A 17,344-nucleotide genomic window follows, 5' to 3' on the forward strand; every position below is an offset into this window, starting at 1 on the left:
TGTTATATTTTAATAAATTGCTCTTATTATTAATATTATTTAACTATCAAAACAGTCTACAAAAATTAAAACAGAAAAAACAGAATCCAGAAAAATGTAAATAGACAAAAATGAAATGTAAAGTTTGTTAAAATTATAAATTGTGTGTAAATTTCATGATTTCAATTAATTACACATGCTTTTTGATTAATAAAATTCAATTTAAAACAGTCTAGAAAAAATTTGAACAAAATTTTATTTTTGAACTTTTAATAAATGGCTGTTAAATTGTGTAAATTTCATTATTTCAATTATTTGACATGCTTTTTGACTAAAAAAAAATAATAATTTATCCATTAAAACAGAATCTAAAAAGATGAAAACGGAAAAAAACTAAATCTCTTATGGATACCAAGGCTGCATTTCTTTGACCAAATATTCATTAATAAACATACAATATTGTGAGATATTACTGAAATTCAAAATAATGTTATATTTTAACATATTCTGAAATATGTGATGGCAAAGCTGAATTTTCAGCAGGCATTACTCCAGTTTTAGTGTCACATGATCCTTCAGAAATCATTTTAATATGCTAATTTCGTGCTCACTAAACATTTCTTTATTTCTGTGAATACTTTGATCTTTTTAGTCAGGATTCTTTGCTGTTTCTTCAGGATTTTTTCTTGAAAGTTTAAAAGAACAAGATTTATTTGAAATACAGATAATTTGATATGTAATTATTGTCATTTTTGACCAGTTTACTATAAAACTGATACTTCTGCAAATCAAAACTAAAACAAATAAATAATAATGATTAAGTCCCTAACAGAGGACAAAAATGATTTTCTGGGTTCTGGAAGGATAACTCTGATGACAAGTACAACAACAGATAAAAGACATAATCCTGATCAAAGTGGCACTTCAAGATAAAGCGGCACTCGTAGGAGTTCATAACGAAGCTTGTGTCAAGGCTAATCGCTGACCCGCAAAATGAGATAATCTACGGTAAGTTACCCTCCATGGACTAGACGGATTAGTGCTCTGCACTTGAAGGTTTTTGTTTTGTTTTGGCCTGGTGTTGAGTAACATGGGACTCCTCCCTAAGCTGCCCTCTTAACCCTGAGAGGGCGGCGTGGTGGCAGGGTGAGGAGGCAGAGAGGAAGAGGATCAGTAGGAAAAGAGGATTAGCAGCTTTGGGCTGCTGCTCTGGCTCCAGCCTCACACCCGTGATGCTAAGGACCCAGCCACGGCCTACGGTGAAAGGGACACCTGAAGCCAGGTCAAGCGTGACCGCGTCTTCAGAAAGGGCGAAGGAGACAGGACAGAAGCTGTCGATCCTTAAGCCGCTCTACGCTGCTCAGCAGGACATGTGCTGAGTGGACCGCATGGGTGGCTTACCGCCAGAGGTCACAGCCAAGGGCAGGGCTGTCGAAAGGTCAACGTTAGCTGTTTCTTTAGACAATGCAGGCGTAGCTTTCCCATTGTGCAGCGCTAAAGAGGTAGATCATTCACAGCAGATGACATTCGCTACTTAAGGATTAGTTCACTTCCAGAACAAACATTTACAGATAATTTACTTACCCCCTTGTCATCCAAGATGTTCATGTCTTTCTTTAGTCGTAAAGAAATTATGTTTTATTGAGGAAAACATTTCAGGAATTTTCTCTATATAGTGGACTTCACCTGTGCCCACGAGTTTGAATCTCCAAAATGCAGTTTAAATGCAGCTTTAAAGGACTCTAAACAATCCCAGCCGAGGAATAAGGATCTTATCTAGCGAAACGATCAGGCATTTTCTTAAATAAATGAATATTTATACACTTTTTAACCACATATAGCTCTGCGATGAGCATGCATACTCTGTGTATTCCGGTTTAATACAGTTAGGGTATGTCGAAAAACTCCCATCTCATTTTCTCCTCCAACTCCAATCATCCCACATCGCTGCAGAAGTACCGACCAAGTGTTTACAAAGAGAACAGAGTTTTTTGACATACCCTAACTGTATTGTACCTGAGCAAACAAAGTGAATAAGACCCTTATTCCTCGGCTGGGATTGTTTAGAGCCCTTCGAAGCTGCATTTAAACTGCATTTTGGAAGTTCAAACTCACGGGCACCATTAAAGTCCACTATATGGAAAAAATTCCTAAAATGTTTTTCTCAAAAAACAATTAATTTATGACTGAAGAAAGAAAGACACAAACATCCTGGATTGAGTAAATTATCTTTCAATTTTAGTTCTGCACGTGAACTAATAATTCAGAACCAATTTAGTTAGAACCAATTTGGTCAAATTGTTCAAAAGTTTGGCTGATGCTTACATTAAAAATGCTCTTCATATTGTTTAAACAGAAACTTGATACAGTGTGGCTATGGCACTCTGGGTCTACAGAGCCTCCATTAAACTTCTGATGGCCATTAATGTTTAATAGCCTTTAATGAATGTCAGAAGTTAAATGGAGATTATTGACAACTTGAATAAAGTTCTTCCACATTCACAACACTACAAAGATGGAAGTAGAAAGTTTGTGTTGACAAACGTTTTGGTTGGGTAACGCTGACTACTTATCCCAGCGTTCTTGCTTAAATTTGATTCTTGATGACCCAGACAGGCCTAACGGCTTTTCTAGGTAGTGACAAATAGAGAAACATGAATACATTCAGCTGACGTGCGTCTAGCCAGATAATTCTCGGTTGTAAGTCCCTCTCACATGCTCTTATTTAATTATAATTTTGCGCGTGTGCTTTGCCCCAGCCATTCTGCAACACTGCCTATGCACTTTAAATATGATTTAACCAATATTAACTCTGAAATCTTATCCGCATGTCAAAAAGTGAGCTGTATTTTCATGTGGCCAGGAGGCCTGTGCCAACTTGGATGCTAATCCCCAAGCCAATGGTTTGGAAATCATCATCGCTACATATTAAGAAGCTGCCTAATAAAGCTAAAACTGAGGAGCCTAAGAACCTGATAGATGGTTTTATTTGGCAAGCGCAGTGGAAACCTATTTACGGCTCGCAACAGACGCAGTCGTGTGTGCGTGCGAGGTAAACGAGGAGCTAATATTTTGATACACGTCTTAAACGATGGTTTTTCTGTTTGCCTAACATGTCCCTCATATCCTTTGGTAACTTATTTAGAATCAAAAGTGTGGCAATGTGGCGTGGTGGTGGGACAGGAGGCAGCCAGAGGTTTCTGGTTTTGGAGCTGCTACTTATGGGGTGACCCCGCTGGGACATCGTACATTCCGCTGGGTTAGAGAGCCGATCCAAAAACCACAGATAATAGAGAGGGAAGTCAGCACAGACTGAAATCAACTGAATATATGCATGTGGATGCATATTCATAACTCTGCCCTTTATGGTGATAAAAGCAGCCCATTTATACGCCTTTTATCGAATGAAAAAAATCCTCCAAGATGTTCCCAGAGGAGGGAAAAAGGTCTGCGTTGCCCACACAAGCAAACTATGGCTCAAACATTATCTGCTGGGCTCAAGATTCTGCATCCTGCCTCCAGGTCTCACGGGAGAATGCTGGAATCTCCAGCTCAATGATAGGGTTCCAATAAACAATGAATCACGCTGCTCTGAGCAAGCGTGAAAGAGAGCCGTTGCACAAAAAGAAAACCGAGCGTGATTTAATGGACGTGGTGCAAAAGTACGGCACATTCCATAGGGCTGATCTGAAAAATATTTCGAACAGAACTGCTAAAGTGTCTTCACACCCTGGGAAAAAGAATAGGCCTGCGACAAGATCGTTCTAACAAGTAATCAGCATGACGCGCCAAATGCAGAGTCAATGACGTCCCCTCAAAACGGCCTGTTTCCAGTAAGATTGCACAAATGTGTCATTAAATGTGTCATTGAGTGGTTTTGTTGTTACTTGTTTTGGTTTATATTGCGAACGGATGACAGCAAACTAACATTTAACTTACTGATGTTGCATAAAACATACAGATTTCAGTGTTCACTGTTCATCAGCGCTGACAATTAATAAAGAAATAAACCCTACTTTTAAAAAACATACAGACTAACAAAATTACATAGCAGTACCCTAGTTTTGAAAAGGTCCAGCCTCCGCTTGTTATTAAATGACATTCGTGGCTAACTTTGAGACTGAACAATGCATCCTTTGCCAGCTGCAGCTGACTCAAATAAGACACTTAAGAACAGGGTGTTTCACTTTAAATTCAGCTAACGTGAAATTAAACGTCAAATTAAACACTACAGCTTCTGCATGGCCAGTGTAACTCCTATTTGGAACAAGCCAAACAACTTGTTTTCAACAGTTTCTCTTTGCAAATCATATCGTGCACGTAAAGTGCGGCAGGCACTCGAGATTAGACGTCAACTGACCATATGGCACTGTATCATGTTTACTTCATTAGATTTAATACAAAAAAAGTGAGCCTCTGCGTAATTAAAACAGATGCAGCATTGTTTGACAGGAAGAGAAGAAGAGCTGGGCTTACCCTAACAAACGGAGCAGCACAATCCTCAGTCCTGGACCCAAAAATATCCAGCCCAAGTCTTATTTACGTTCTTTCTTCCTTGCTTTCAATGCTGCTTGGAGCTTCCTGGTGCTTTCTCCTCCTCGGGTAAAATGCCCTGTTTGAGGGGGAAGGGAAAAGAGGAAAAGTGTTTCGCTCAGTGATTCAGAAGCATGGTGTAAACGCCAGCCTTCTCTTTCTGACAACCAGCGTTAATTGCAGATCAGACTCGCCCACACACTCCAGACTCTCTCTATTCACTCTCTCCTGGAAGGAGCTGAGAGCAGGCTGTGAGATTGGAGTGCTATGAACAGCACAGTGGGAGATGCTCTAACCCCCACCCTGCGCAACACCAATCACCACCTCTGGAGCTCGACTTTATTTCACAAGAACGGCACAGGCACGGACAGACGCCCATGGGACGACGCAAACTGAGTGCATCGTATAGCATACGTTATAAATCTGTTGCGTTATACCCAAAGAAGTGTAAACTACAGTCTACAGGAAGCTTATGAGAGAAATACTAAGAAGCGGGCCTGAGAAAACTTTTACAGCCAAGGTGCACTCAGATCTCAAGTCACATGTCAGTTAGAATGACGATTAAGGCTGTTGAGTCTAACCTGGAAATCTTATTAGATACTGACTAGGGTCGTGATTTAGAAAGGAGTGATTTATATCAGTGATAAGTAACAATACATCATAAACAAAAGATGCTTTATTAACAGGGCACCAATTTCGAGTGTGATCCTGTGCTTTATCGGATTTGAAAAGGGGCATGTTGGGTGAACCGCATTCAGAATATTAAAAGAATTCCTTCGCTGACTAATTCATTGTCGAGTGTGTAAACAGAAAGCTATTGAGTTTCAGTGTGATGTTTTCAGTGCTGACTTTGCACCCATGTTTAGTTTGGGCTTATTAAACTATAATGAAGTCGCACAGAAAGCCAGATGGAAAAGTGTGATGGCATTATACACTTGACTGGGATATTAATTCTTTACAATGTACCTCAGATGAAAACGAGGGCAGCAAAACACATTTAATTAAAACATATTTTAACACTGTTTGCGACAAAACAACTTTAGTGTGTGGTATAAGCACAATACTTTAGTCAGAGTGCACAATAATCAAACAAAACCAATTCTGACAGCAAGGCTGAGTAAATCCCTGTCTTTTACAAATACATACTTCATATCCGCTTATGTATTAGGTTCAACTTTATATTAAGTGTCTTTAACTACTATGGATTTACGTTAAAAATTGTTTGGAAAAAATTGTACTGCAAAATAATTTTGCAATATGTTTATAAGGATAGGTTTCACAGTATGGTTAGGTTTAAGAGTAGGGGTAGATTTTATAATTGTAGAGTAATTACAGAAATTAATTACAGATGTAATTACACAAGGGTTCTTTTTATATACAAGTACATAATATATACATGCAATATATAATTAATGTACACAAAAACGTACAAATGTATCATGTGCTTAATTTAAATATTAATACATTTTTATTATATTGCCCTACTTCTTATTTACTTTGAAAAGAAGCAAGTGCTAAATAACCTCTCTTTTTTTTTAAACTATTATTACACCATCTCTCCATGCAGCTTGAAATATTGAACTAATCAATGAATCAACGGTGTGCTGAGTCCTGACTACGTCTTGCTAGCCTCTTAAAAGCCGAACAATCAGTGGGACAGACAAACATTCTTCCTGAGGTCATTTTCATGATGATGTACCGTGACCTGATTGCCAGCCTTGTGCGGCCCATAATTACAATGCTTGTCAGACACAAGCAATGAGCAACCCTATGAACACATCCCCATTTAGCCTTTGACATTCGGACAACAGGTCAAGACATTGTGGCTTACTTTGGTACTGGTTTGAATAATTTTATGTCTTTATTAATCCTAATATATTGATAAATAGTTGAATTGTTCATGTCTAAAACATTCCGTGAAGGTCAAAATGACATATCATCTTGTAATGTTGTGTTTAAGGCAAGTCTAAGGCACTTTACAGATAACTAAATGGCAGGCTAGGACCATTAACAGAGGCATGTGTAATCTTACAAGCACAAGTACTACACTCTCTGCCTCTGGATGATTAGGTTGTTCCTTCACGGTGTATGTCAAAGTCAGCAGCTCTTACAGAAAGGACACACACAAAAAAATGATTTACAATGAATGCTTGTTGTACATAAAGCATTTAAAGCACTGACCTGTTTTTCCCTGTTTAGTAAGTAAGTAAGTAAACAATAAAACTATTAAGTGCTAAGAGACCAAACACCAAACTACTTCAATACAATCAGTTTTAAATTTCGTAAAGTGAAACAGTATTAGTCTACAGTTTTTTCGTAACCTAATAACATGGAATGACCTCATTGTTGCTTGATGGCAAAGCTAAACATGAATGAAATTAAAATTATACTTAATTGAATAACTTTAATGCAGTGATGACCTTGCAGATGAGTCACAATCATGTACCACACAATAGCTAGACTTCTCACTAGTTTGTAACAAGATCTTGTGACTTCAAGAACAACATTAAATCACAAGTGAATTTAATATGCTATTATAAACTAATTTATGGCATCAATTTTCACTTGTCTCAGTTTATTCACTAACATACAGTATGAGAGACTCTAATAAACCCTGCGACGCTTCACCAAAGTGACACTTCGTGCTGTTACTGGTGTCAACTATCCAAAGCTCTGCAAGAGACCAGCACCATCTAGATTTCAGAGGGAAAACTATCTACAATCACTTCTAAATTTCAAAATCATTCGCATAATTAAAAAAAAATAAACTTTCTCTTTTCATAAAGTGGTCCGACGTGCTTTAAATATGACTAATGTCCTACATATATTCTGCGTGTTTTAATACGTCTTAAAATGTGAAATATTTACCAATCCCTTATTACAGTGTCCGCAAGTACAATACATTAGTATATCTAGTTGTCTTCGCTAGTTTGGCCATTTTAAACAACTGTTCCGTTCAAACAAGCAAGATAGAATGAAATGAATATCTGTTTTGCAACTTCATCCAGTCTGCCAACAAATTCTGAGACAAAACAAAGTAAAGAAACATTATATCACACGGGTCCTTAAGTAGATTGTGGCATGTTCTGAAGTTCTGAAGCTCTGCAGGTGACCCTCTTCAATCACTGATACTATCTGAATATTCAGAAGCGAAAGCTGAACGGTTTGGAAAGTATGTCCACACAAATTCTAACTTTACAGTAAATATGTCCCTGTCTGCTGGCTTTCCTAATATCTCCAGAAATATTTAACACCGTCAGTAAAATAACGATGCGAGACTATAGAGCGCAACATTTGCCAAGTGTCAAAGTGGACTGAACCCAAAACCACGCACGACCTCTTCTTCACAGAGAAATTACGAGCACGAAAAACAGTGTTGTCCTTCAGTCTAGAGCTCGCGACTCGGCACCAAACCCATCCAGACGTGTGGCCGACCACTGAGACAAACATATGACAAACATGTTTAGCTTCCCAAACGAAGTGTAACGCGTTTAATTTGCGCTCATCCAGTTTGACTCCACGACTCCCTCCTCTCTCTCTTGACTCCGCTGCTGTTTAACATTGTTGCTATTTTTGCGACTCACCTTTTTTTTCTTCGCGGTCCCCCTCGCTGTATATAGATACTGTGTATCAGTGACTCCCGTGGATACACTGTGACATAAATGTATTTTCAGTCACATTGACACACGGCTTCTATTTTCGGGAGCTGAGCTGACAAACTCAGAAGAAGCAGCAGTCGCTCTTGTCACAACATAAGCTCCTCCTCCAATATGACGAACACTAGACGGAGTCAACCTCCTACGGCAAGCCCTTTTAACATATAGTCTTTAAAACTAAGTAGCGTCTATGGCCACATCAGTTGTTTTTTAAACATATGAAATCGTCACAAGGTCTTATTAGGGTTCACTAACTATTCTTTAGTCACAAGTTTCCATTGAATTTAACTTATGCGCAAAATTGGAATAGGTTTCCGAATAAGCACAGTTTACATCTAACTAGTCACTTCCTTTCACTGAAAAAAGTAGGATAAGCCATTGAAAATAACCATTTTAATATATAATAAATGATTTGCCCCTCAGAAAGAGCAGACGAAATACAATAAATGCGGTCACTGCTTTCAGAGGCGGATGCCAGCTGTTTGGGAACGCAGTCTTGTAAGACAGTTCTGGGAGGCAAATATACAGAAATACTTTGACAACAGACTTTACTCTGGCATTTTAGAATTACCAACATTTCAGATGCTGTGCATTGAGATCGGTCCGCTGGTTACTGAAGTAATGCCGCCCCACAGACTTTTTTGGAGCATGTGGAGGAATTTATTCGCAAAATGCATTTCCATCTGCCATTATTTGTATTAAAACTTTTTCACACAATTCAAAAACCACTGCAAGTGAGCATAAAAAGTATTTTGTGAATTACAGGATTTTTTTTTTTTTTTTGGATTTTGCCACTTCCATCACTTGTTTCTGATGCAATACTTCAAAATGCGATGAAAACATAGCTACAGATAGGTCTAATAGTGCCTAATTATTAATCATACTAGTTAGTGAAAACTAGAGCTCTAGTACTTAGTTATAACATAGTAACCCTACTGGACCTATTTTGAAGACACTAGTGTATTTACTACGTTAGTTACTTTTTATGGAAATTTATGGAAAGTAGTGTTACATTACTTTGCATTACTTTTACTTTTTGTAAAAGTACAAAAAGTACTTTTTAAATCAAATCTGTTTGTTTTTAATATAAAAAGTTCTATTTTTAGCTAATTAAAAGCCCTTTCACACCAAAAAGTGAAATAAACAAGCCTCAGAATGAAGGAAAAGTACAGTAGAACTGTAGGAGAAGGAAGTTCAATACTCTTCAGCAATAAAAAATAAAGCACAAATGTTAATCTAAAGTAATTTTTGCTTATTAGTATGGTTAAATTAGAACAAAGGTCAGCATCAAAGACATTGGTTAATAAACATGTAAATATTGCAGGTTTGCATCATATTCTGAGTTTGCATTTCTGTTTTTATTCATCTTGAGAAATACTGATTTTTTTTTTCTTTTCCAACTGTAAATATATAAAACGTATTTTTTGATTAGTAATATGCATTGCTAAGTACTTAATTTGGACAACTTTAAAGGCGATTTTCTCTTCTTTTTTTTTTTTCTTTTTTTTTTTTTGCACCCCCAGATTCCAGATTTTCAAGTAGTTGTATCTCGGCCATATATTGTACTATCCTAACAAACCATAAAACGTACTTATTAAGCTTTCAGATGATGTATAAACCTCACTTTCAAAAAACTGACCCTTATGACTGGTTTTGTGGTCACATATTAGTGTCTAATAATTGCTATTAAGAAAACTGAAATACTAGTAGGATTAACTATTGAACTAACTAAGATATACTAGTCCATAAAGTAGTTTACAAGTAAAACTGGAAAGGGAACCAAAGATAACTTGAAAACAAAGGCGACTAGTCAGAAATGCATAGTCATTATCTAAACCACAGATCTCCATAGAGTTCAATGGAAGAAGATAATCACTTTGAGGATAGTGGCTATAGCAAAAAAATAACTGGTGAAACTTGTCACTATTGGATTGCTTCGTAGTAATTATCCACATACAATTAAAATAGATTGTAATTCTATATTTATCCTTAAGGAATAATTGTTACTTGAGCTTGCCATAAAACACCGCCTCCTCATCCTCCACCTCCTACTCTACTCGTGTCTCATCTCGAGTTTAAAAACAAATATGAAAAACTCAAGAACAGCGACTTAAACCTGATGAAAACAACACTAAAGAACTCGGAGACTGTTTTTGTCGGACGTAAAAAGCGAAAAAGCAAGTGAACGCGCGATATGAGCTGAGAAAGAAAGGAAACGGCTCCTTAACCGCCACACCATGACATCACCGTGTTAACAGTTTGAGAAAGCGAGGAAACAACGCGTATAGCCAACTATATGTGCATGTCATCGAATCAAGGAAGTGACAGTAAAGACTCGGCCGCGCAAAAAGTTAACAAAGACGTCACTGTTGTGTAAAAAACCCTCCACAACAACGATTACTGCTTCTTGTTAAAAAGCCCGTTACGTCCGGAACAATTTTAATATTTATTATGGTTGTTAGACTGGCACTACCTTAGATACGATTGACGTAAGTTCTATAAAACAACAGTAACAATAGGGTCAGTGCGTTTGAAGTGACAGGTTTCTCATCCAATCGAATCCCTCAGCGGCTTGTCAGTGACCAATCAGAGAAAAGAGGCTGGCTGCGTTTTACGTTGCATGTGGCAGTGTCACGTGTAGTTGTAGGATCTGTGGACGAGGTGTGGTACTGAACATGAGTTGTTTTTGCTGGGACTTAAAGGGAATTTGTATTACCACCGTTTTACCACATGTGAAACGGGACACTCTGGAGATCAAAGGAAGTACAACATGTTAAAACAGTTATACAAAGACCAACAAATAATACAAACCTTCAGTTTGAGGCCTTTGCGAATGATTTACATTTATAAAATTTGGATTGTTTTACATTGAAACAGTACATTTGGCTTGTCTTGTGTCATCACTTTCATAACTTTATAATCCGCAGTTTAACTTAATCACCAGGTGATTACTAACACACACTGACCTCAATATCCAGTGTTTTAAGCACTTTGAGCTTCAAATTGCATCTGGACATAAATGTATGATGGAAATATAAGCAATCATGGATTCATACAACAAAATTGGCACATCTTTAACTTTTTTGCACTTCCGAGTAAACAGATGTTTGCAGCATGAATATGCACTACCAGTCAAAAGTTTTTGAACAGTAAGATTTTAGTTTTTTTTTAAGTCGTCTTACTCACAAAGCCTGCATTTATTTGATCTAAAGTACCGCAAAAACAGTACAATTTTGAAATATTTTTACTATTTAAATTAACTGCTTTCTATTTGAATATATTTTAAAATTGTATTTATTCCTGTGATCAAAGCTACATTTTTAACATCATTACTCCATTCTTCAGTCACATGCTCCTTTAGAATTTGCTGTTCAAGAAACATTTATTATTATTATTATTATCAATATTTAAAACAGTTGAGTACATTGTTTTCAGGATTCTTTGATGAAATTGAAAGATCCAAATATTAACATTTATCTGAAATAAAAAGCTTTGAAAAATCTCAGGAATAAAATATATTCAAATAGAAAACAGTTGTTTTAAATTGTAAAAAATATTACAATTTTTTACAGTTTTAGCTTTACTTTGGATCAAATAAATGTAGGCTTGGTGAGCAGAAGCAAAAACATTAAAAATCCTACTGTTCAAAAACTTTTGACTGGTAGTGTAATTTTACATTTGAGCAGAATTTTAGAATGTTAAGATAAAAATAGCAAACTTTTCCTTACTGATCCTTTCTGAAAATATAAAAAAGACAAAGACCTGTGCCACATGAAATAAACTAGGCTACGATAGAAGATATCGCCAAAGAATCCACAGCAAACTCATACTGCAGTAAGTAATGGATATTGATGAAATCCCTGATTATGTGCCCTCTGTGACTTCACATTTTTTCACATTCTATTTGAAGCCTTGTGAAGCTGAAGCTGTACATAAAAATAGTCACATCAGGGCAAGGCACATACTCTGGATCCCCTGTGCAAACACCCATTGGCACCAGAACCCTAACAAACCACACTGAACACTCAGCCACCTGTGGTCTAGAGATTAGCGAGAAAGAAACACATTTTGTTCTTCTTGCAACCAATTTAGCATGTAATCAGCTGTAACTGAAAATACTGTAGATAATAGCCAGTAAGCGGAGTGTAAAGATTATGAAATGCAAAATTAATTTTGTTAGCAATTACATATAGGAGTAAACATCCAACACTGAAAGAGTACATATGTATATATTATATGAAAAGAAAAGACTTTCTAGAAAACTGGTTTCCTCTATTCAATTCTATTCAATCCTGCAAAAAAGTTATAACCTGCTATGATAGAGTTTGTTGTGGTTTTTTTGACTTCAAGCATAATTATGATGAAGGAAACGGAAAATATGAAGAAAACTGAAAATATAGAAAGTTACAAATGGACAAAGATACATATACATACACTACCAGTCAAAAGTTTTTGAACAGTAGCTTTTTTTAAAAAGACTCCTCCGCTCACCAAACCTCAATTTATTTTATCCAAAGTACAGCGATTTGAAGTATTTTTAGTATTTGAAATAACTGTTTTCTATTTGAATATATTTTAAAATGTAATTAATTCCTGTGATCAAAGCTAAATTTTCAGCATCATTACTCCAGCCTTCAGTGTCACACGATCCTTCAGAAATCATTCTAATATACTGATTTGCTGTTTGAGAAACATTTGTTATTATTAGAATTATCAATATTTAAAACAGCTGGGTAATGTTTTATTTATTTTTTTTTTTTTTTTATTTGATGAATAAATATAGATTTTTAATAAAAAGCTTTTGTAACATATACCACTATATACACTATACCATTCAAAAGCTTAGAGTCAGTATAATTTTATTTATTGGGAAATAAATTACAGAAAATAATACTTTTATTTAGCAATGATGCTTTAAACTGACATTTACAATGTTAACAAAGATTTCTATTTTAGATAAATGCTGTTTTTCAGACATTTCTATTTCTCAAAGAAACTTTAAAAAATCTACTCAGCATAATAATAAATGGTTTCTGAACAGAAAAATAAGCATATTAGAACATTTAGACTTCTAAAGGATCATGTGACACTGAAGACTGGAGTAATGATCCTGAAACTTAAGCTTTGATCACAGGAATAAATTACATTTTAAAATATATTCAAACAGAAAACAGTTATTTTAAATAGTAAAAATATTTCAAAATGTTTTTGCTGTACTTTGGATCAAATAAATGCAAACTTGGTGAGCAAAAGAGACTTCTTTAAAAACAAAATCTTACTGTTCAAATACTTTTGACTGGTAGTGTATGTAAATGTATCTTTGTCCATTTTTAACTTTCTATATGTTCTGTTTTCTTTATATTGTCTGTTTTTAACATAGTAATAATAATAAATGTTTTTTAACAGCAAATCAGCTTATCAGAATGACTTCTGAAGGATCATGAGACACTGAAGACTGGAGTAATGAAGCTGAAACTTTAGATTTGATCACAGAAATAAATTACATTTTAAAATATATTTGAATAGAAAACAGCTATTTTAAATAGTAAAAATATTTCAAAATTGAACTGTTTTTGCTGTACTTTGGATGCAGACTTGGTGAGCAGACAAGACTTAAAAAAAAACATTAAAAATCTTACTGTTCAAAAACTTTTGACTGGTAGTGTATATTTCATATGCTTCAATATTTAAAAAAAAAATCTTCCTAGAAAATTGCTTTCCCCTATTCACAGTTTCAATTTTATTCAAGTAAAATGAAAGTGGTGCAATCCTGCAAAAAAGTTACAACCTGCCCTGATAGTTTGTTACGCTTTCTTGATGACTTCAAGCATGATGAAGAAAACAGAAAATATAGGAAGTTAAAAAAATGGAGATATATTTTTCCACTTGCATTATTACATTACTTACCAATCACAAGCAGTCAAGACATGTGTTAATATTTTGTATACAATGCATTTCCCCATTGCCCCTCCCCATCTGTAAATGGCTTTGTCTCACCTGTTTCTTGCGATGATCGATTACCCTCACAGAACCTGCTGCTGAGGCCTTCCTCAGGTATCTTTCTCAGGTGTGCCGATCTTACTTTCTTAATTTTTCTTGTATTATTTAATTTTTCTCCCTCGTTCTGTCTCTCTTTCTGTCTGTCTTCCTCTCGCACGTTCTCTTTTTCTCTCTTTCGCTTTCAATCTCCTCTGCTTTCCTCAAAGCCAGACCAGCTGGCTTTGGACGGCTTTCTTCTTGCCCCTGTGAGGCCTGACTTCACACTCTCGTCCCTGGGTCTTTCTGCCGGAAGGGAGCTGGGCGACAGAAGTTTGAAGGGTAGGATCCCAGATGGACGCTGACATGCTGGGCATGCGTGTATGTGACAGGGCTTGGCTCAGGGGAGTGGTGGACCAGCCGCAGCTGTCACTCACCAATACCGAGGGTGTTAGATGTGTTTTGTGTTGTTATTATTAATAATAAAAGTGAAAAATTGTGCTGATCGGAGAACAACAATGAATGGCTGTTCACAAGAGATGGAAGAACGAAGGAAAGAACTCCCTGATGGTTCGCTTTCTCATAATGAAGACTTGCCAGCGCCGCCACCAATATTTCAAAGTGTCATTTTTTGGCCAACAGAAGTCATCCAAACGTGAGCCATCAACATTTCAATCCCATAAAGTTTTGGCTTCAACAGAATAGTGAAAAATAAGCTTATTTTTCCCTGCCAGCTGAAGTTAAAGTTTCGTATTGATAGGTCATAAAGACCCGAAGAATTGCAGTGGGGTTTATAAAACATACTCAAATAGAAGACAGCTGACATTTTCAGCATTGTACCAGACCACAAATAGCCCCAGACTGCTTAGATACTATGCCACCAATTAAATAAAGGATCTTATAATATCGCTCATATTAGAGAGCACCATAGTCAAGTTAGACTTTCTGTCTCAACTTTCTTTTTGAAGAACAACAGGCTCACTAGGCTCACAAACACACCGAAGGTCACTGTTTTGACAGCAAATTCTTGATTAACACATCATTACAATTAGAACTAGACAGAACTAAACTAGCAAAACTCTTTCAAATATCCCGCTCATTGTTCACTATTCAAAGCTAGTGCACAGAATTGGTTAACATGTGTTAATGACTAAAAACAGTTGTACAGTATTAATACACTGCCGTTCAAAAGTTTGGGATCAGTACGATCTTTAATATTTTTAAAGGGATCATCGGATGCCCATTTTTCACAAGTTCATATGATTCTTTAGGGTCTTAGTCTCTAATATACTTTGGTTAAAAATTCTCAATAGTAGTGTAAAAAAACACCCTTTTACTTTGTCAAAATCAGCTCTGCAAAATTTCAGCTAATTTTAAGACATGGCCCCTTTAAATACCACCGAGCTCTGCTCGCCCCGCCCCTCTCTGGGATTATGTTTACTTTAGCCGCATTTAGCCGCGTTTATCTGCGAAACTTGCCAACAAGCACATTATTAAGAAAGGCCATTTGCAAAGATGCATAAAAAACCCTTATACTCACTTCTGCTGTGGGTGAAGCTGCATCACGAACGATTCGCACGAAGATAGATGCATATGTAGAACGGGACTGGCGCTTTCCATTCAAAAACGAAAGTAACGTTAAACCTCTGCATCTTCAGCGGCTCAGATGTCAGGAGTAAATGACTACTGCTATGTTCATGATTACATCCAACAACAAAACACATGAATCGCTCAATTAGAGTCTTACTCTGCACAGTGACAGTCACACAGTGAGGATGGTATTCAGACTGTTTTCGCTCGGTGAGGACGGGTCTAAGGTAAGACGCTAATGTCAATTAAATGTGTTTCGTCACAACGACAAGAAGCTGAGAATGAACTGATTTTAAAAAGGGGACGTTACTTTTAAAGATTAAAAAAAATACCACTGGGTGGATTTTTATCAATGTAGGGTGGTTGTGTACACAAACTACCAACACACATTAATGTTCAAACAACTTGGAAAAGTTAGTTTTGCACCCGATGACCCCTTTAAAGAAGTTTTTATGGTTTTATGGTCTAGGCTGCATTTATTTGATCAAAAGTACAGAAAAACAGTATAGGCCACGTTCACACAGCAGCAGAATACAGTTGTCAGTCCTGTGTTTGAGTCCGGTTATGTTCACACACAGAACGTTTACGGGTGTGACGACCGCATTCTATAACCGAACTCACACCCGTAAATTTTTAGGACTCACAACTGCATTCTCGGAATACACGCGTTGTGTGAACGAAGACTGGACAACTAGTTGTCTGTCACTTCACACAGTGCAAGAGAGCCGCTCTGCCGCACAAATGAGCGTCTACCATGTTTCGTGTTTTCATGTGTGGTTTCAGTAACTTACAGTGTCAGCGACGGAGAAACGATGTGTGTCATCTGAAAGTTTTATATCCAGTCTCGACCGGAGCCGCCCCCGTCAGTTTTGTGTTCTGCGCGCGGCTCAAATGCTCCGCTCTTCACCCAAAGTTAAAAGCTGCTGTCGGTTAATGAAAATTTGATGAATGAACTCGCGACTGTATTATACTGATATTTTCAGTTGTTTCCCACTTTTTTGTTATGTATATAATTCCACATGTGTTAATTCATAGTTTTGATGCCTTCAGTGTGAATTTGCAATTTTCATAGTCATGAAAATAAAGAAAACTTTGGTTCAAAGGTGTGTCCAAGGTGTGTCCAAACTTTTGGTCTGTACTGTATTTTAAAATAGAATTTATCCCTGTGATGCAAAGCTGCATTTTCAGCATCATTACTTCAGTCTTTAATGTCACATGATCCTTCAGAAATCATTCTAAAATGCTTATTTATTTATATCTTTAAGGAATACAAGTAAAAAAAAAAACAGCATTTATCGAAATATATATTTTTTGTAACAATATACACCACTGTTCAAAATTTTGCTTTTTTATTTAATTTTTTTTATTTGGCAATGCTTTGTTAAGTTGATAAAAAGTGATAGTAAAGACTTACTGTCATAAATGGTAATATTGTCACTTACATTGTTATTCTTTTTTGAATAAATGCTGTTCTTTTTTATTTTTTATTTATCAAAGAATCCTGAAAAATGTATCAAAGATAAAATATTAAGCAGCACAACAGTTTCCAACATTAATAATAATCAGCATATTAGAATGATTTCTGGAGGATCAAGTGACACTAATGACTA

General features: G+C 36.3%; 1 protein-coding gene across 12 annotated transcripts in view; it reads right to left on the bottom strand.

Moving 5' to 3' along the window:
* Positions 1–14,438, bottom strand: part of mef2aa (myocyte enhancer factor 2aa) — a 118,111-nt gene extending 103,673 nt beyond the window's left edge. For 9 of the 12 annotated variants that reach the window (XM_073849951.1, XM_073849949.1, XM_073849954.1 and 6 more), the window contains exons 1-2: positions 14,166–14,438; positions 4,456–4,591 (exon numbers count right to left, since the gene is read on the bottom strand). The gene's annotated coding sequence lies outside the window, so the exon portion shown is untranslated. Of the gene's footprint in view, positions 1–4,455; positions 4,592–8,096; positions 8,251–14,165 lie in introns of those variants that run through there. The other 3 variants (XM_073849945.1, XM_073849946.1, XM_073849947.1) reach the window with 3 other exon arrangements.
* Positions 14,439–17,344: the final 2,906 nt, after the last annotated feature.

Source organism: Garra rufa, chromosome 11 (genome assembly GCF_049309525.1).
Source record: "Garra rufa chromosome 11, GarRuf1.0, whole genome shotgun sequence".
Lineage (NCBI taxonomy): Eukaryota > Metazoa > Chordata > Actinopteri > Cypriniformes > Cyprinidae > Garra > Garra rufa.